Genomic DNA, 21,674 nt, shown 5'->3' on the forward strand with positions numbered 1-21,674 from the left:
TTTACTTATAAGGCAGATTTCCTGGAAAATAAAAACAAATCCATCTCTTAGAATTATTTTAGCTCTGACATTATTCTTACAATGAAATTCTAGGAACCTGTGGAATTATAAGTATGCACCATTTTAAGCACATGATTTTAAAAAATAAATCTTAAACTTACAGAATTAATAAATAAGGATTGGCCTGGACTTTCCTTTTGGATAATCTATCAGCTCCAGCAGAATTAATTTGTACCAACTATAGTATAAGAAAGAATTCCAGGCCAAATGAGTCTTTAGTCTGGAATATTTTACATGCTAAAACTGCAGCATGATCCATAAACATACATAATGCTGTGTCCTATCTCCATCCAACAACTTACTACTATGAGAAAAAGATGCTTTAAAAAGGGGGGAGGTACTTTGTTCTCAGGACAGCAGACTTGGAATGGAGATACTGACCTAGATCCATGATGCTCAGTGAGGGAGGATGGTGTTCATGTGACTGTATACAGAATTACACTATTTTATGACTTTAATATTGAAAAAGATGTAGTAATAAAGAGTCAAGGTGGAATTAGAGAAGAGTAGCATGACTTTAAAATTAAAATCTCTCAAAAAAAATAAATAAATAAAAATAAAATCTCTCTTTGCTTGAGCTGGGACATCCATCTTCTCCTGCCCTGGACTTTAGCACTCTTGGTTCTCAGGCCCTTGGACTTGGACTGAGTTAGACCACTGGCTTCCCTGGTTCTCCGGGGTTGAAAGCAGATTGTGTGACTGCTTGGTTTCCATAATAGCATGAGCATTGGCTTGGCTTCCTACAATAAATCTCATATATATCTATATATATCCTCTTAGTTCTGTTTTTCTGGAGAACCCTAATGATTATAGACATTTTGAGAAGCCCCAGTACAGATGATCTAAGTTTCTTCCCTTTAGTTGAAACACCGGTGGCTCTATTTGATCCACACACAGTTGAGGCAGCACGGTAAAATGAACAGGGCACTAAAATCAGGATTCTGCTTGCACTTCTGCCACTAACTAGCCGTCAATATGAGCTTTCTGTTACGTGACCTCTGAGGTTCCATCTATCACTAACACTGATCCTGGGGAAGATCTTGGAGATCATAGGTTCTAAGAATGTCTCCAAAGCACCTCCAGCACTAGAATGTTCAGCCAGTCACAGGTTGGCTAACTCCTTGGCCAGTGTTTAGTGTATCAAGAAATTTTTGACCCATCAATGATGATTCATACATTTAAAAATGGGGATGCCATGCAAAAATAAAATTTAATTTTTATTGAAAATTCTTAGAAATGCATCTCTTCTTTTTCCTTTGCCCTTCTCATTGAATTTATTGCCAGTAAAACATCTTGAATCCATCTCTTAATTGGTACACCCAGGCCCAGTGCCTTGGTCCAAGACCTGCTCATTAATCTCGCAATTATTCTCCAAATCCATGTTGTCTTTTCTCTAATACAGCCCACACATCATCACACCAGTCACCTATATAAATGTTCATGTGATCCATCTCCCTCCTACTTACAGACCATCAAAGAGCTCTACTGCCTGTAGAATCTGTAGTCCAGATTCTTTAGCATTGTTTTCAGTGTCATATCTGACCTGAAGTGACTTTTCCAAAATCAATCCCAGCAACTGTTCTCACCTCCCAAAACCTTTACACTTAGAGACTTTTGGATTTAAGAATCTTCAAATCCGGGATGCCTGGGTGGGTCAGGGGTTGAGCATCTGCCTTTGGCTCAGGGTATGATCCTGGAGTCCCGGGATCAAGTCCCACAATTGGGCTCCCTGCAAGGCCTGCTTCTCCTTCTGCCCATGTCTCTGCCTCTCTGCCTCTCTCTGTGTGTCTCTCATGAATAAATAAATAAAATCTTAAAAAAAAAAAATCTTCAGATCCAATCTGCCCTCAACAACAAAAAAATGAAGCAAGTTTTATTACTACACACAAACTGCTCTCTTATCCTAAGTCCTATCCCTTTGCATAAAAATTTTTGCAAGCACTGGGTTTCTTTAAAAAACCAAAAGGAGCTCCTTTAATCAGTAACTGTTTTGGCACATTTTACTTTTTAATACTACTCAGCCTCTAAAGTGACATGGTTTGTAACTCACTCATTTAGCCGGTCAATCATTCATATAACAACCACTTAGGAATCTTGTGTATCCTATATTAGACAAAATATACATTAGGCTATATGTTGGCTCTTCCTTGAGGAAAAATATGGTTTGTCTAAGGACTTCAATTACTGAAATATTTCATACGGAAGTATTTCAATACTATAGTGTACTATGTAAATTACTTTAATGCAATGACACATATAATTAAAAATTCTTTTAAATAAAAAATGATGAGGGGCACCAGGGTGGCTCAGTCAATTAAGCAACTGACTTCAGCTCAGGTCATGATCTCAGGGTCTTGGGATTGAGCCCTGCCTTGGGCTCCACTCAGCATGGAGTTTGCTTGTCCCTCTGCCCCTCCTCCAACTCATGCTCACTCTCTCTCTTTCTCTCAAAAAAATAAATAAAATCTTTTAAAAAAAGATATAAATAAATAATACTGGGAGACGGAGAAACTCAGACAATATTTACTTTATAATGTCACCTTCTTCAAAGTCACTTAAAATTTCAGAGTTGGTATTTTTGTTCCTGCTTGTATTACTTGACATGACCTTTAAGTGTCCAGCAAAAATCAAGCAGCATTCCTTTGGTACATGTCCTTATCTTAGAACCATACTTTCAACTTCAAATCTGGAAAGAAAAAATATTTTAAAAACATATTTCTTCTGCAAAATGGCAAGTTTGGAGTCACTGATCGCAAACAAAATCCTTTTATCTTCCTCCATAAAGAATCTTACTTTTTGTTAAGAAGCAGTTATCATCCTCTTCTAATACAGACCTTATAGGCAGGGATTCTAGCCAACTTGTACACTCTGTAACATCAGTGCCTAGAATGGCGCTTGGCTCAGAAAGTAGGTACTCAATGAATATATATTGAGTGGATTTATGAATAGGCAAAAGGAGGTGTTGCACAACCACAGAACTAAGATCTCTAGATGAATGAATTCCTTAGATAAACCTGCTATTTCACAAAATATAAGCATTTTTAAACCACTACTGCTAAATTGATGATGTAAGGGAAGACATTTGGCTTTCTGAGAAACGTAAATTTGGTGTTGATTTGCATTTATTTTATCAAGATTTTTCATAAGTACTATATTCAGAAACAGTTTTGTAAATCTGCTACTTTTCTCTATTTATAGGTATTTAGCTAAAGGATGGTGGTTTGCCCACCCCTAGTCTATAGAAACAATCTCTCCCTGATTGTAATGCATGGTAAACTTTAATGGCCATAAAAAAAAATCACCTGGGAGATCTGATTTTTAAAAAAATACTCAAAATCCTTTATACTCTAGAAATTCAGATTTAGTAGGTCTGGGGTGCAACCTATAGTCTTAAGACGCTCTCCAGATCATTTTGATGAGGATTGCACTGTGAGAAACACTGTGTTTGAGGCTAAGAGCAAACATTATTTAGTTTTTTATATGAGTTATGTTTATGAATGTTGGAACAGAATATGTTTTATGAAATATTAGGAAGTCTAAATAATTTCAGATTTTCAGTTAGTAATTATACTACCAATTATTCTTCCTTTCTGGAAGAATACTAATTATAAATTCCGTATTCTAAATTTGACAGGTACTATTACAAAGAATGTTAGTGAGAAGGAAAATGACAGTATTATATATTACAGACTCTCCAATCCCTGTGTTATCAGTGAGAAAGCCTGAATTCCAGCATTTAATGTGTTACGAATTAAGTGATCTTGAGGAAATCACTTTATCGCCAATTCCTCATTTATCAAATGGGATTAACTTGTATCTATATACTTCATAAAAGTGTTTTAGGGGAAAAATATAATATATAACAGTGATTTGAATTGTTCAAAAGGAAGGTATTTTATAAAACATGGATTTTGCCCTACTTCAATAAGTTTGATCCCGTGAAGGAGAGTTAGAAGCAGAAAAGCTCTTACCAAAATAACTATTCAAACTAAGTAAGCCTGCCAGTTTTATGGATGCTGACAGAAGATATGAGACTCTTGAGTCAGAGACAAAGGATGTTACTAGTTACAGCAAAAGGAGTAACAGGAGTAGCAATATAGTTGTATCAGTGCCCAAGTCCCACAGGGAAATGTGGAGGGCCTAATGGAGCCTGCATATGCAGAGGGGTGGTTCACAGAGGAGAACCTAAGCTTAGGGAATCTGCTGCTTTTATAACAAGCAGTAAGCAAGTATGTTTGTCTGGAAGAAGACCAGGTGTAATACAAAAACTACAATGTATTATCTTCTCAGGATTGCCAGCTATGTAATCAATCCTGAGAAGTGGCCCAGGTTAAAGAACAGCCAAAACCTTGGGATTGTGGCACATTCAGCAAGACACATAGGAGCGCAAGAGGCTCATATCTGATTGTATCCAACATAAAGGGCATAATGATACAAATGAATAAAATTTCAATGTAAGGTTACATGTTTATTTAAAGAATTACGATTCTAGTTCCAAAGGAAGAAAATGCAAGGAGGAAATTTTACCATGTTATATTTTTCACTGTCTTTGGAAAGAAAACCACAAGATTAAAATGTGAAGACTCCTGGTTTTCTAGTGTTTATGTTAATAGATAACAATTTGAAAAACCACTACTTGCATCTGCAGATTGGAAAAATGATTAAAAATTGCTGAAGTAACTGCCATATCATAGAAATATCCTTAAGATAATGGTGGTTTCTATGAACTAAGAATAGGAAAATAGTCAACATGACCACCATGGAATCATTAAAGTAAAGCCAAGGATAAGTATGAAAAAGGAAGGAGAAGTCATGTGGAATGGAGAAGTAATATATGGATGAAAAGCATTATAATAGAAAACATCTGGTTTTCAAGGACTCTATTGGATTTAAAGCAGCACAGAAAGAACAAGAGGATTCCACATCCTGTTTTCTCTCTCTCCTCTATATTACGAAAGTGTGGATGAGGGCCAGTCTTTCTCAGCCAGGTTTTGAAGTGCATCATTTGGCTGCCAGATGCCCATTATACTAATTGGATCACCAACCTCCTCTATATCTCATTGACACAAGGATTCCAGGGCTACCTATTTCTTTTGCAGCATTAAAATTTAAGAATACCCACCCATACAATAAACTATAAAATATTCACATGGGTCTGTACTCTACTTTTATATTATACAGTAACTCCAGAATGATTCTTCAATAGCCTGGTTGAGTGATGTGAAAGAATGCCAATACTAAATAGGTTTCTCATGCTAAAACATTTAATTTTATACTTCCAGAGCATATACTTGAAGCATATGTGAATATTTACAGTTTTATTGGAATCATCATCTTCCTTAAGAATTTTTGTCTTGTTAGGCCTAAATGAACAATTGCTCTAACTCAACAAATACAAAAATTAGAGTATTTTTGTTAGAAATACAAAAAGAAAGATTTAATACTTTCACATTTGGAAATCAAAATGTTTATAAAAATATACATATGGCCATATATGTATATTGTATATTGCACTATAAGAAGAATCTATGTGCATCATTAACTAGTCTTAGATACATGGATTTTTTTGTTTTATTCTCCATTTAAAAGGGTAAATTTGAATAAATATCAATATCAATATTCATTGAACTGGTGAAAGATTTTATTTATTTATACATTTACTTGAGAGACAGAAAAAGAACTGGTACTTAATAAAAGTGACTTTCCATTCTAAATATTCATGATTTATAAAATGAGACTTTCCGTTAATGCGACATTATTTAACTTTTTCCAAGAAAGACTCACATACACAGTGGATCTTATATTAAATAGGGTCCTGGATTGCAGACAACAGAATCCACTCTGACTGGTTTAAGAAAGAAAGGATTTACTACAGCTATCAGTTAGTTTACAGAATCTTTGGAAAGGTTAGTGAAATAGTTTCTGGCCAACCTTCCAGGAACAACTTGGTGAAGATGCTAAACAGACCCCAGAAACATACTGTTGCCATCACAGTCAGGAAATTGGAGCCACCACATCTGAACAAAGAATCATGTGGTTTTTGCCAATTCCTGCAGCACCAAAATGGATGCCCCATGTCCTACCTTTTCCCCCATATATATTAATTTCATGAAAATACATCTGTCAGAATCTAAATCATGTATCCAGACCCTACAAGAAAGGTGAGGAAAGGGACTGGAAAGGGTAGGTTTTTGTTTTATTGTTTTGGTTTGGTTTTATATTCCTCATTATGATGGTTGGGTTTACATTACTGGGGACAACAAAAATGTAACCATTTCAAAATGCAGTCAAGTTCAAAAGACTGGACAGCCTCAAATTGTGTGTCAACTTCAGATTTTTATCACAAAATTTAGAGTACTTTACTTAACACATTTTGCATGTTTTCTCATTCTAGATAAATAAGAGGACTGTTATAGTTGTCCAGTCATTTTTTTATTGTTTTGCTATCTTGCTTAGAATAAATTTTGGGCTTCATCCTGTTTTCAGTTTTAGTCTCCTTTTGTGGTTTGAAAATTCATCATTACATTACAGAGTTCCAAGTACAAATCCCAAACTACTACATATTTCTCTTGATCAATATTGAATTTGTAACATGTCTTTTGTCTTTAAGTATTGTTAAACTGTACAAACTATCTGCCACTGTTTTTCTTAGCAGTCCTAGATAAAACATTTTTGCATCACTTACTCTTGATAGAATGTTGTCTGGCAAAGTTGGAGCTGCACTTCATTTTGCAAACTACGAAATGACCTATTCTTCTTTAGATATAGTTGAGTCTTAAAAAAAAAGAAAATAAACAAATAATAGCTTAGAGAAGAGTTAAAAGAAAATGATTATGAGGGTCTGTATTAGCTCAGATCCCTGCAAAGCCTCTGATAACAAAAACTAGAGTTGATTTTATATGTTCTCCAAAGTGTAGCCATTTTTTTATGTGGTAGACGTTGGCAGTTATAATCTTCCTTATCTGGGGGGCATCTGGGTGGTTCAGTCAGTTAAGCATCTGACTCTTGATTTCAACTCAGGTTATGATCTCAGGGTAGTGGGATCAAGCGCCATGACAGGCTCTAAACTCAGTGGGGAGTCTGAGATTCTCTCTCTCCCTCTACACCTCCTCACTCTCTAAAATAGTAAATAAATAAATCTTTTAAAAAAACATCTTCCTTATCTGGATTCATGAGAATTTGGCATGATCCTAATAGAGCAAAACTTCTCCTGTGGAAGAGAAGGAGAAGGAGACATTGATAGTGAGGAAGTGGTCTTCCCAAATACTCATGAAAATCCATGCTGTTAGGCTCCCTACCTCTGTGATGAAACTGGTAAGGAACTCATCAGAACCTAGCTTGCTCAGCAAAGCAATCAGAATAAATCACAGGTCAGAAAAAAAGTAAACCTGATAATGCCTGGGAGTCTTTCATTGAAAGATATTAACAGTGAGAAATTCAAACATGTCTTTTTCCCTCTTCCCAAAGATTAAGTTTTAATATAGGTTAATGTTGCTTCTGCCTGCTATTTTTAAGAAAAAACTATAATGTGACTCCTAAATCTTTAAAATGTTTGCATTTTCAAAGGTCTAAAAATAAATATATGCTCATATAACCTCATACCATATAGAAAGATTAACTCAAAATGGATCAATGACCTAAATATAAGACCTAAATGCTATTAAACCAGAAAACATAGGGCTGAACCCTGGGTGTGGTAATAGATTATTAGATAGAACACCAAAAGCACAAGCAGCAAAAAAATAAATACATTTGGCTTCATCAAAATTAAAAACTTTTTTGTATCAAAGGATATTATCAAGAAAATGAAAGGAAAATAACATATAGAATGAGGCAAAATTGCAAATTATAGATCTAACAAGGATTTAATATCTAGAGTACATAAAGAATTCCTACAACTCAGTAACAAAAGACAAGCTAATTCAAAAATAGGTGAAGGTCTTAAATAGATATTTCTCCAAAGAAGATACACAATTGACCAATAAGTACATGAAAAGATGCTTAGCATTCTTAGTCACTTGGGAAATGCAAATAAAAACCACAATGAGTTACTACATCATACCTACTAGGATGGATATAATTTAAAAAAGTAAAGAAGCAAAAACAACAAGTATTGGAGAGGACATGAAGAAATTGGAACAACTGGAACCCTTGGGCATTGTTGGTAGGAATGTAAAATGGTGCAGCTGCTGTGGAAAACGGTTTAGGCAGTTACTAAAAAAGCTATAAAATTATCATATGATCCAGCAATTCCACTCCTAGGTAACCCATTCTCCAACTTTCAATTCTAGCAACCACTGATTTCTTTTCTTTCCTTACAGTTTTGCCTTCCAAAATATCATATAAATAGAATCACACAATACATTGCTTCTTATGTCTGACTAAGCAAAATTCATTTAAGATCTCCCTGTCTCACATGAATCAATGGTTTCTTTTTATTGCCTAGTTGTATATATCAGTTTGTTTATCCACTTACCTGCTGATCCCTGATTTCATGGATAAATACCTTTGTATAATAGAATTTTGATACTATAAGGCTAAAGACAGAAGGCTAATAAAAAATAAATTTAAAAAAAAGACAGAAGGCTAAAAACAAAACACTGCACTCTAGTTGGTAAATATGTATCTCACACAGGTCCAGTTTAGCAATTCTAAAACTACTTTCCACACATATTAGAATTGAACAAGTAAGTAAATATATTGCAGACAATGACAGCCAGGTTTGTTATCTATGAAAGAAAGAAATTACAAACAAGCAAAGGGGAATGCCAGAATAAACCCCGTGGTAACAGTCTGGAATTAAAGATACCAGTATGAACCAATGTTTATTTTAATATATATACACAGATGAATATATAAAGAAATAGATACAGGGTTAAAATACATACAAACATATATGCTAGCTCTACACACTGAGAGGGTCTAGAAATAATGACTCTCTAGTTGCAACAAGAACACCAAAAGGCCAGATTCGGGTTTCTAAATATCATTCTCCAATCAAAGGATCCACAATTCTTAAAAAATTATAGATTCTTGGGTTAGAGCACAGAAAACACAAGAGAAAAGCCAGGAGAAGCATCTTAGAGTGCCAGAAAGTAAGTTAGTGCTTAAAAAGAAAACAAGATATGGGTTCCTTGAAGTGACACAGGAACTAACTCTTAGGAGCACCTGATGGTCAGATCTGGGATAATTTGAACAATGCAATAAACAATGATAATAATTATAACCCAAAAAATAAAATAATATCCTGGGGGATCCCTGGGTGGCTCAGCGGTTTGGCGCCTGCCTTTGGCCCAGGGCGCGATCCCGGAGTCCCAGGATCGAGTCCCACGTCAGGCTCCCAGCATGGAGCCTGCTTCTCCCTCTGCCTGTGTCTCTGCCTCTCTCTCCTCTCTCTGTGACTATCATGAATAAATAAATAAATAATATTTTTAAAAAATAGATAAATAAATAAATATCCAAAAGTCAATAAATATCCCTGAGACTATACTGATACAAATACACAAGTGAGTGAATAAATGAAAAGAGGCAATTCTTCCTACAGAAGAATTAAATTACAGGAAGAAAGGGGGAAATGGAACATCATCATTAGCTGTTGGCTTTAAAAAAACAAACCAATAAATAAAAAAACAGCCAGTCATTGCACTAGCAAAATGAGTTTATTCAAGAATAGCAGAGAATCGTAGTGCGGGACAAGCAAACTATGGAGAATGATAGGCAAGTCCAGAGAACAGAAGAGGGGGGTCTGCTTTTATGGAGGAAAGGAAGAAGCTAGAAGGGGCTGTTTTCAAAGGATTCAGGGTAGCAACACCTTTCAACAGCAGAATGTGGCAGTTTCTCAATGGCTGGGTTGTTGCTGGACAAGGTGAAACTCTTCCTTGTACTGGGGTATTTACATATCTAAGTTTCCTCCTGATTATGGTCTGAGTGATAGTGTGTGAGAGCTTCCCCTTCAGGATTTTTGGACTCCATCTTTAATGAGGTTTCCATTATTTGTTTTCACAGTACCAAAGTAATAATTGCTACAGGCAACATCCACTGATGAATACTAAAATTTGTAAGTGAAACTTTAGAGAGAAACAGGGTATCCACATGGCCTCATAATATCTCTCATCAAATATTTATTAATAACTGTGATAACTGTGGTGCTTTTAACATATGTCTCCAATTTCTTAAATACTCCCTCTAGGAGATGGGTCTTAGATCCCCTAGACTGGACTTAATAACTCCAGTGGTCTAGACTTGGCAACTTGCTCCAAAGAACCAAGTATGGAAAGAGAAAAATTGAAACTTTACAGTGGAGATACCTGGCCACACAACCTATACCAAGTGATAAAGGCTAAGATCACCATTAATAAGATATTGATTTCATTTACCCCAAATCTGCAACCTCAGTCTTACCATGTAAAAAAAAAGCAAACCCAACCTGAAGAACACACTACAATACATCTAACCAGTACTCTTCAAAAGTAATTAAAGACAAAAAAAATCTCAGGAGCTGTCACAGATTGAAGGAGAATAAGGAGATGTGACAACTATAGGCAGTGTGGTATTCTGACCTGAATTGTGGAACAGAAAAAAAGCCTGAAATACCTCTGAAATAACAGAAATACAAATAGTCTGTAGTTAATTGCATTTGTTGAACCAAAATTAATTTCCTAGTTTTGATCACTGTACCATGACTACATGAAATGTTAACATGTAGTTAACAGGTAGCTGGGTAGAGAGTATATAGGAACTATCAGTAGCATCTCTAAAACTCTTCTGTAAATCTAAAATTATCAAAATAAAAAGTTTAATTTTTTTTTTAGCTTCAGGTAAAACTACGGGCTTACACTCAGTACTTGAAATCAGTGGGTCTCACTCCCAGATGACTTAAACTAAAAATAAAAACATATCGGTATTAACCAGTTGTAACTCACCTGTGCAGTTTGAACATATAAGTTGCCCAAACTAAAATCTCCCAGGAATTTGGTTAGGTTATCTGTCTCATTGTTGCTCTAGGAGATGGCCCTACACAACCAGCTGCAGACCCCAGAGTACACAAAGAAGAATCAATCCCTTCCTCCTCCTAGCCACTGCATCATGGATATAGATTAGCACTGGTGGGTGGATGACTGAGGTGGGATGAAGCAAATGGAAGTGGGATGAAGCAAATGGAAGTTGGTAATTGGCACTTTGTAAAAAGATGCTTAAAGCATAAAGAATGCAGTTATGTTCACCTCAGCACTTTCTCCTTACCTAAAATGCATGTAGCATTCAGGTACACAACTATCTTTAGGACAATGCAGGGGATATTATCTGGTTTACAGTCCTTTTATTCCCTGAATTATTCCTACCTGATTATATACAAACTATACATCCCTACTAGTCTCTTTTTTACAACATCTAGAACAGGGATTTCCAAAGTGTCACTTCTAGGACTACATAAAGAATTAAATGAGGTCGAGGGGTGAGCAGGAATTTTTGAACTTTGAATATTTCCAAAAAATCAATGAGTACATTAATTTACCTGTAATAAAGCTGCCCAGAATAATATAACTTTCATTTGCTATAGCTGGAATCATGGCAACTCAGCATGAACCAAAGTGCTGATTGACAGACATCTTTTTTATTTGTAAAAGCAGGGAGATAAATTAACTATTAATAAATGACTTCTGTTAATAGGCAAAAAAAAAAAAACCCACAAAGGGTTCATGGGGTGACAATAATTAGAAGCCAGGGTGCTACTTACTGGATAAGATGCCCTGCTCTCAGCTCTTGACCCTAGAAAGCCATCCCGCCATCAGAATCCTCTAATCCCCTCAGCACTTGTTTACCCTGGAATACCTTTTCTGGTGATGTCTGCCAGTACATTACAAGTGCTTGGTAATTTAATACCATCTTTATTGCCTTATGCATAGTCAAGAAACTATATACTTCATAGTATGTCTATGATTCATAAAGAGTTGAGTAAATACATCTATTTTTATACCTTCAGGAACATAATTCTCTACTTAAAATAGTTTCCATGAGAAAGATAAATTTAACCTCCATCATGTTTGTTTATACTAATTTTTCCAAGTTATAAATTCACTGTTGAGAACTATCTGTACCCACACAAGAATTTCAGCTCTTAGTAAGAACTTCCATGGCTGTGATATTTACTAGGGTTAGATTCTCCCAAGCTAAAACGGCATAGGTGGATTCAAGACAATTTGACAAGCACAGAAAATATTGACTTTTAGAACCATCTGATGCCAAAGATGATGAATACTTATAATACAGCACTTTATTTTTTAGGATACCCTGAAATGCTTCATAATCTTAAAATGTTTAAAAATCAATACCTCTTTTTACTTTATAGGTGGTTTACAAAACATCCTTTAAAGGCTAAAAAATGACAAATGTAAATCCAATTTACCTAAGTATATTAAAATTTTAATAGAAGCAGAGAAGGTCCACCTACTCTCTCAGAGGCAGAAATACATATCTATATAACAGATCACTGAAGTTTGTTCAAAGATTAGTAAGTTAAAATTACAGAAAACATTTTAATAGGCTTAAATAAATTTATTTTTATTCAAAATCAATGATCTCAAATACATACCTCAAATGTGACACATAGTATTACCCCAAAGATAAATATTTCTTTAATCAATGGATAAAATAAATGAAAGAAAAGAACAGCTTCACCAAACCAAAAGAAAATATAAATATAAAAGAAAATATAAATATTCCAACCCTCTTTTTGTTTCCTAAAATCTAAAAATCAAGACAAGGATTAGGAGCATAGAAATATAAGAAAAATAATTTGGCATTATGCTTTTATAGTGCTAACCTGTATTTGTTTAAAATGACAGAAAAGCATAATGATAACATATTAGAATAATATGTTTCATATATTGGAATAATCATATATCAGAAAAAAATCTTTTTTATTTCTTTACCTCTCTGAGATTTTTCTTGGCTTCTTTGGGCTGAATGAACATCAGTACTTTCAGCTTTTTGAAATCTTTGCTCTGTAAAACAAAGTGTATTTACATTGAATGCATTCTTCCTGTACCCATATACACAATTTCTTCTAAAAATTTGGATAGGATTTATAGCCTAGGGAACATGTTATTTTTATGTAATTTTAACTTTACACATAAACTTTGCTGAAATAACTTTAAGAAATAGATTTACTTAAAACAATTGAAGTGCCAAGTATGGAATTCACTGGTGATGTTACAGATAGACAAGTTCACTTATAAGTAAGATAATAAAATCATTATACAAGTTGAGAATTGTTTACATGATGAAAAGCTATTTATTGAGTTATGAATATGAGTCACCCCATAAATCTAGTTCAATCTCATGTCAACTCAGTTAGAGATCACAATCATCAAAAAGACTTCATAAACCTATTCAAGAGCTTCAGTAATCCTTTTCATCTAGGGAATTCAGTTTCAAAATAGTGTTACAGACTAAGGGTTATGCTCTAAGGTAAAATGCAACTCAGTTCAGTTGAGTTTATATACCCAATAGATTCTGTTTCTTTTTTTTTAAGATTTATTTATTTTATTCAGAGAGAGAGAGAGAGAGAGACAGAGAGGCAGAGACACAGGCAGAGGGAGAAGCAGGCTCCATGCAGGGAGCCCGATGTGGGACCCGATCCCTGGTCTCCAGGATCACACCCCAGACTGCAGGCGGCGCCAAACCGCTGCGCCACCGGGGCTGCCCTAGACTATGTTTCTTTAACATTATATTCCAGGTCTTGGGCATCAACATAAAAAGTATGATCACCCTCTATTATCTTGATATCAGTTTACTCTTCACACTCCATACTCAATGATGAGAATCTGAACATAGATCTAACATACTCCAAGACTTATTCTGTTAACTTCTTTGCTATTAACAGTAGTAGTAATAATAATAATAATTTATTGAGCACTTAGTATGTTTCAGGCACTATTCCAAACATTTTACATGTATTAACTCATGAAAGTAGTTTATATCTGTAGGCTTCCTATATATGCAAGAGACTCTCTTGGTTATTTAACATACCTATGAATGACATACAGAATTTGCTAACTTAATTCTTCTGGTTTTTAGCAGCTTTAAAAAAAAAAAAAAAAGAATCAATGACAGCAGCACCGTAGTGTACAAAGCAATATAGCAAAGATGATACAATACATAATAATTAAGTCAAGTAACTTTGCTCCACCATACCTCCTGCTGACATTGGGAACTACATCATATAATGTAAAGCAAATTAACACTCCCATCCTGGCTAGCACGGTTCTAATGGAATGTTATTCACATGAGCTCATGAAAAATGAACTTTTAACCAGTTTGACCCTATAATCTCAAATGAATGCAGCAACCAGAAGAAAAATATTATTGATATGATTAATAATTTAATTGCATCAAAATTTTTTAAGAACAGAGAAAAGTGAATTATTTGATGCCAACATATTCCCCAAATATATAGGAGCTAAATATAGGAATTTAGCTCTCTGAAGCATAATAAACTGTAATTTTCACAATTAAATTTCACTTTATGATAGAATATATATATAAGCAGTAAGCTCAAATTATTTTCAATATTAAATATATTAAAATTTCAAACAGATCTATGAAACATGTATCACTGTGAAAAGAGCCAATACATTCATATGCATATAAAAAAATGGAGGGAGGGGTACCTGGGTGGCCCAGTGGGTTAAGCATCTGCCTTCTGCTTGGATCATCATCCTGGATTCCTGGGATAGAGGCCAGCATTGGGCTCCCTGCTCAGCGGAGAGCCTGCTTCTCCCTCTCCTGCTCCCTCTCTTGTGTTCACTCTCTTTCTCTGTGTCAAATAAATAAATAAAATCGAAAAAGAAAAAAATAATGGAGGGATATATACCAAATTGTTACAACTGACCATCTGTCATCTTAGGGATGGAATTTGTAGTCATTTTTATTTTCTTCTTTATAACCTTTCTATAACTGCCAAATTTCCTACACTTAACTTGTATTATCTTATTTCCAATTTTTAAAAAGCTACAATTTTCTGATTATATAAGTCTTATGCTTACATTTAAAAGTGAAAATCTAATGAAAGTCCACTTAACTCTTATTCATTGCTTCACCATGTCTGCATTCAGTTCCCTTTATATGCATTTCAACCACAGTGCATACCATTAAGCACTGGAATGCTAATGCTAATGAATGTTTAATTGGCTGTCGTCTTTCCTATACCATAAACTACATGAAGGCAGGGACTAACTATATCTGATTAATTACTATAGCCCGTACCTACTACAATGCCCAGCAGAGGTAGGCACCCAATAAATAGCTGTTGAAATTATGTTGTTTCCTTTAAAAATTATAAATTATAATAGGATCAGCATTCCTGCACATATGATTTTGTGCACTAATCCAATTACTCTCATGGGGTAAATTTCTAAAACTAGAACTGCAGAGACAAAGGTATGCACATTTTGAATTGTATATACATTGTCAAATTGCCCTCCATAATCCCTGAAGAAATTTACATTTCCACCAGCAATGGATGAAAGTGTCCATTTCCCCATATCCTTGAAACACTGAGTATTGCCACCATAAAAACAAAACACAAAACAAAAAAACACACTTTTGTGAAGGAGATAACATTACTAGTCATCACTTTTATATTAGAAAAAAATTTAAGATATTACAGATTTTGCTATTCTTAAAACCACATAGCTATTAAAATAGATAAAAAATACTAACCAAATTATATTTAGAATGATTGCTCATGCTGAATGATTCTTTATGTTCAAGTAAAACAATGCTCATTCTTCTGCTCAACTCTTTTCAATGTACCCAAAGGGAAGACAATACAAATATTTAAAAAAAAATAAAAGTAAGTATAGAGTACATGTATAAGAAAACAATCTAACATGGAGATAAATTGGAGTAGATCATATACAGGTTCATGTGCAAGTTAGGTCTGGGAAAGAACTCTAAGGTATGGATTCAAAAAACAAGGGGAAATGGGTAGCCTACTATGAAGGCAGTTATATGTTGCTCTGACAAATTAAGTTGGAAAATGCTGTCTTGCTGCTCTAGAACTACATTTCCAAAAGCCTACTGTCACTGTCCACAGGAATGCTTACCCAAACTCAGTGTGTCCAGAATAAAAATAATATTCCTCCTCTAATCCCCAGAACACTTAATTAATTTTGGATGCAAGCCATGATGCTATATCTGGACTGGCACTGTCCAAAATGTAAATAGAGCTAGTACAAATTGAGGTGTGCTAGAAGTGTAAAATACCCACTGGACTTCAAAGACTTAGTATGAAACAGAATGTAAAATATCTCATCAATAATTTTCATATAGATTACCTGTTGAAATGATCACGTTTTAGAGATATGGCCTAAAAATTCATTATTAAAAATAATTTCACCTTTTTTTCTCCCCTTTTTCAATGTGGCTGCTAGAAAATTTAAAATTATATAAGTGGCTCACATTTGTGGCTTGTATTATATTTCTATTGGGCAGAGAGGATCTAGACCATTGAGATCAAGGGCCATATGAAGCTAAGCCATCAGTGTTGTGCCCTAAGAATCCTCCAGAAAGTACCAAAGAGTGAGAGGAGAAAGATACCTGTGAACCCGGTCTGGCTAGGATCTCAAGACATTGATGAAAGAGATTTATAGAGGCTGAGCAGGAGCATAAAGCAAAGCTGACAAAACTATGTTTTGAATGCCAGATCATATAAAACTATTGCTCTCATTGTGTTCCCTCTGAGTTGCTTTTGCCAGAGCTTTTGACAGTGCCTCCGAATATCCTAACCATGTCTGAGCTACACCACAAGGTAGCAATCTTGGGCTGAAGGGTTACGATGGAAAGGTGTATCTCCCACAGTCAGGAGTGACCAAGAAGAGAAGTCATTCTATCATTTTCTTTACACAGTAAAGCACTAGATTAGCAGCAAAGCTCCTGTAATATATTTCATTATGTTAATAAAAAGAGAAAGCCATCTGACACATATTTGAAACAGTGGATTGTCGGTCTTCTCATAGAAATACATATGTCTAGTGAATAAGGAATAAAACTATGAAAACCTCACAACCCAATGTAAAAGAGTAGTTGTATAGGCTGGGTTTCACAGAAACAGAGCTTGAGATGAGGATTTTTTTGCAAATGATTTGAGGTTCTCAGGTAAAAACTGTAAGTGAAGTAAACAGGATGAGGAAAAGGAAAGAAGTAAGGGAAAGATGTGGGTCCAGCTGCAGTCCACCCCAGCTTGATCCACTGGTTGCTGTAGAGCAGAAATGACATGGCAAAAGGGTTCCTCTTTAAGGCAGGAGGTACCCCCAATATCTGTCATCCTTTCACACAGGCCACACCTGGGAGTCTTGGGATTCACCCTCCTGGGCATTTCTTGGCAGGGCAGCTTCATCAAGAGGCAATTCTTGAGAGAAGGTACAGCTGTGAGCTGTTGGCAGCCAATACTCATAACACCTGGAAAATGGAGGCACCGACCTACCTGAAAAATTTTTTCAGTTTTCCTCCATAAAGTGGGACTAATGATAGCAGCTCTTTTATATGCTTGTCAAAACTTAGTAATAATGGATGAAAGCATTCAGAATAGCATTTTATATTACATAATATATATAATTCACTTAGAATTACACATAGCACATAGTAAATGCTCAATAAATGTTATGTTACTATTATTGTGTCCTCAGAAGTACCTATATCAGGTGTCTCATTGCCCAAGTGCTGTAAGGTATCCACAACTGAGACTTCTATTCAAACATTAGTTAAGGGCAATCTAAAGATTCCACATCCAGGTGACTGCCTAGATAAATGTGCACATCATTTTTATCTGACATTTTCTCAAAGTTCAAAATCAAGTAAGGGTAACCTTTTTTGTGTTTGTCATTAAAGAATAGGGATGGGTGTGAACAACAGGGAGTTTTCTTTAAGAACAGGAAAAAGACAAGGATATCTACTCTCATCACTTTTATTCAACATAATACTGGAAATCCTAGCTATAGAAACAAGACAGGATAAAGAAATAAATGGCATCAAAGTTGGTAAAAAATAAGCAAAACTATCACTATTTGCAGATGACATGCTATATATAGAAAACCCTAAAGACTCCTCCAAAAAACTACTAGAACTGATAAATTCAATAAAGTCACAGGACACAAAACTAATATACAGAAACCTGTTGCATTTCTATACACTAATATAGCAGAACGTAGCAGAAAAAAATTAAGAAAACAATCCCATTTACAATTTTCCCAAAAAGAACAAAATATCTAGGAATAAACTTAGCCAATGAGGCTATACTCCACAAACTATCAAATATTTTTTTTCAAACTATCAAATATTAGTGAAAGAAATTGAAGATGACACAAATGAATGTATCAGGAGAACAAATTGTTAAAATGTCTATACTACTCAAAACAACCTATAGATTTAATGAAACCCCTATCAAAATACCAACAGCATTTTCATAGAACCAGAGCAAATAATACTAAAATTTGATTGGAACTACAAAGACCCTGAGTAGCCAAAGCAATCTTTAGAAAGAATGAAGCTGAAGGTATTACAATCCCAGATTTCAAAATATACTACAAAGCTATAGTAATCAAAACAGTATGGTAATGGCACAAAAATAAACACATAGAACAATGGAACACAATAGACAGCCCAGAAGTAAACCCACACATATATGGCCTATTAATCCATGACAACGGAGTCAAGAATACACAATAGGAAAAAGTCTGTTCAACAAATGGTGTTGGGATAACTGGACAACTTTAAGCAAAAGAATGAAACTGGACCACTTTCTTATACTATTCCCAAAAATGAACTCAAAATGGATTAAAGACCTAAATGTGAGGTCTGAGTCCATAAAACTTCTAGAAAAAGACATGGGCAGTCATTTCTTTGATGTCAGCTATAGAAACATTTTTCTAGATATATCTCCTCAGGCAAGGGAAACAAAAGCAAAAATAAACTATCAGCGGGATCCCTGGGTGGCGCAGCGGTTTGGCGCCTGCCTTTGGCCCGGGGGGGGGGGGGGGGGGGGGGGGGGGGGGGGGGGGGGGTGATCCTGGAGACCGAGGATCAAATCCCACGTCGGGGTCCCGGTGCTTGGAGCCTGCTTCTCCCTCTGCCTGTGTCTCTGCCTCTCTCTCTCTCTCACTGTGTGCCTATCATAAAAAAAAAAATAAAAAAATAAAAAAATAAAACTATCGGGACTACACCAAAATAAAAAGCTTTACATAGCAAAGGAAACCATCAACAATACAAAAGGCAACCTACTGAATGGGGGAAGATATTTGTAGATGATATGCTTGATAAGGAGTCAGTATCAAAAATACATAAAGAATTTACACAACTCAACATCAAAAAAAATCTGATTTTAAAAATGGGCAGAACTAAATAGACATTTTTCAAAGAACATGTACAGATGGCCAACAGACATGAAGAGATGATCAACATCATCAGAGAAATGAAAATCAAAACTACACTGAGCTATCACCTCACACCTGTTATAATGGCAAGAATCAAAAAGATGGGGGCGGGGGAGGGGGCAGCATCAGCAAAGATGTGGAGGAAAAGCAACCCTTGTGCACTGTTGGTGGGAATGCAAATTGTGCAGCTATTGTAGAAAATAGTATGGAAGTTCCTCAAAAACCAAAAACTTAAAAACAGAGTTACCATATGACCCAGTAATCCCACTATTGGGTATTTACCCAAATTAAAAAAAAAAAAAAGAATCACTAATTCCAAAAGTTATATGTAACCCTATGTTTACTGCAGCATTATTTACAAGAGCAACCCAAGTGTTCATCCATAAATGAATGGATAAAGATGTGGTTTATCTATTCAAAGGAATAATACTCAGTTATAAAAAATAATGAGATCTTGCCATTTGTGACAACATGGATGGACCTAGAGGGTATAATGCTAAGTGAAGTAAATCAGATGGAGAAAGACAAATACCATATGATTTTACACCTATGTGGAATTTAAGAAATGAACAATTAGGGCAGCCCGGGTGGCTCAGCGGTTTAGCGGCCGCCTGCAGCCCGGGGCGTGACCCTGGAGACCTGGGATCGAGTCCCGCTCGGGCTCCCTGCATGGAGCCTGCTTCTTTCTCCCTCTCCCTGTGTCTCTGCCTCCTTCTCTTTCTCTGTGTCTCTCGTGAATAAATAAGTAAAATCTTTAAAAAGAATGAAATAAACAATTAAAGAAGACAACAATAGGCTCCTAAAAACAGAGAAAAACTGGTGATTGCCAGAGGGGAAGTAAGAGGAGGTTATGAGTGAACTAGATAAAGGAGATTAAGAGTACACTTATCTTGATGAGCATTAAGGAATGTGCAGAATAGTTGAATTACTATACTGTGCCCCTGAAAGTAATATAACACTGGACGTTAGTTATAAACTCCATTTTTTTTTTTTTTTAATAAAAAAGGAAAGGGGACAGCCCCGGTGGCGCAGCGGTTTAGCACCCCCTGCAGCCCAGGGTGTGACCCTGGAGACCTGGGATCGAGTCCCGCGTCGGGCTCCTGCGTGGGGCCTGCTTCTCCCTCTGCCTGTGTCTCTGCCTCTCTCTCTCTTTCTCTCTCTCTCTTTCTCTCTCTCTCTCTATATATATATATGAATAAATAAATAAATAATCAAAAAAAAAAAAAAAAAGGAAAGGGTAGCTGAATAACAGAAGAGTGGGTATTACCTCAACATTGGCTGAGATTTGCTTCTGCGGCAGACCCTCACTAGATGCGATTCCTCGCCTAGCTCCGAAGAGGAAAACCAAAACCAAAAAAGCAAACCCCTCTCTCACCCACGCTGTGGGACCCCAATCCCAAGACCAGAGTCTTCCTCCGGAGTCTCCACAAAGCTGCACCCCGGGACACTCGGAGGGACACTTAAAATCAGTCGCAGGGGCCAAATCTCTGATTCCTGCATTCTCCAAAGGCAAATGTAGAGAATGCAGACTCTTCCTCCTCTTCGATCTCGTAGTTTTGGAGACCTCAGGGACCTGTCAGTCCCAGCGGGCCGAAGAGGGCGGGCTGGGTGAGCGGCCACAGACACGGTCCTAGGCAGAGAGAAGGCAGCGATCTTCCCGCGTAGGTCACCGAGCACACTCGCGGGGGGGGCGGGCTTCGCGGCGCGGCTGCTGCACCCCGGGGCCTGGCGAAGGCGCTCCGCGGCCCGGCGGGCTTCGGAACCAGCGCCCCCAGGCGGCCCCCGCGGGGGAGGCGGCCCCCGCGGGGGAGGCGGCCCCCGCGGGGGAGGCGGCCCCGGCCCGAGGAGCGGACACCGGAGACGCTGTCGTTACCTTCTCGAGGAACCGGGTCAGTCCGCAAGGGAGCGCCAGGACCCCGCCCGCCAGCAGGGGCCTTCCCCTCGCCGCCGCGGGCTTGGGACCGGCCGCCGCCCCCCGGGAGCCTCCCGGGCTCGCCCTCTCCGGGGATGCCCCGGGGGCTCCGCTAACTCCCGCGAGGCTGCGGGGGCGGGATGAGGGCGGGGCTCAGGAGGGGGCGGGGCTCGCGGAGGGGCGGGGCTCGCGGAGGGGGCGGGACGCCGGCCTGACCCCGCCTCTGGCCCCGCCCCCGCCTCTGGCCCCGCCCCTCGGCCTGAGTGAGCAGC

General features: G+C 37.0%; 1 non-coding gene across 1 annotated transcript; it reads right to left on the minus strand.

Annotated features, from left to right (window-relative positions):
* Positions 1 to 2,561: 2,561 nt before the first annotated feature.
* Positions 2,562 to 21,263, minus strand: LOC611347. The gene is made up of 4 exons (XR_005369031.1): positions 20,758 to 21,263; positions 12,990 to 13,061; positions 6,746 to 6,834; positions 2,562 to 2,746 (listed from the first exon to the last, which is right to left on the minus strand). It is a non-coding gene; the product is annotated as an uncharacterized LOC611347 (transcript).
* Positions 21,264 to 21,674: the final 411 nt, after the last annotated feature.

This window comes from Canis lupus, chromosome 13 (assembly GCF_011100685.1).
Source record: "Canis lupus familiaris isolate Mischka breed German Shepherd chromosome 13, alternate assembly UU_Cfam_GSD_1.0, whole genome shotgun sequence".
Taxonomy (NCBI): domain Eukaryota; kingdom Metazoa; phylum Chordata; class Mammalia; order Carnivora; family Canidae; genus Canis; species Canis lupus.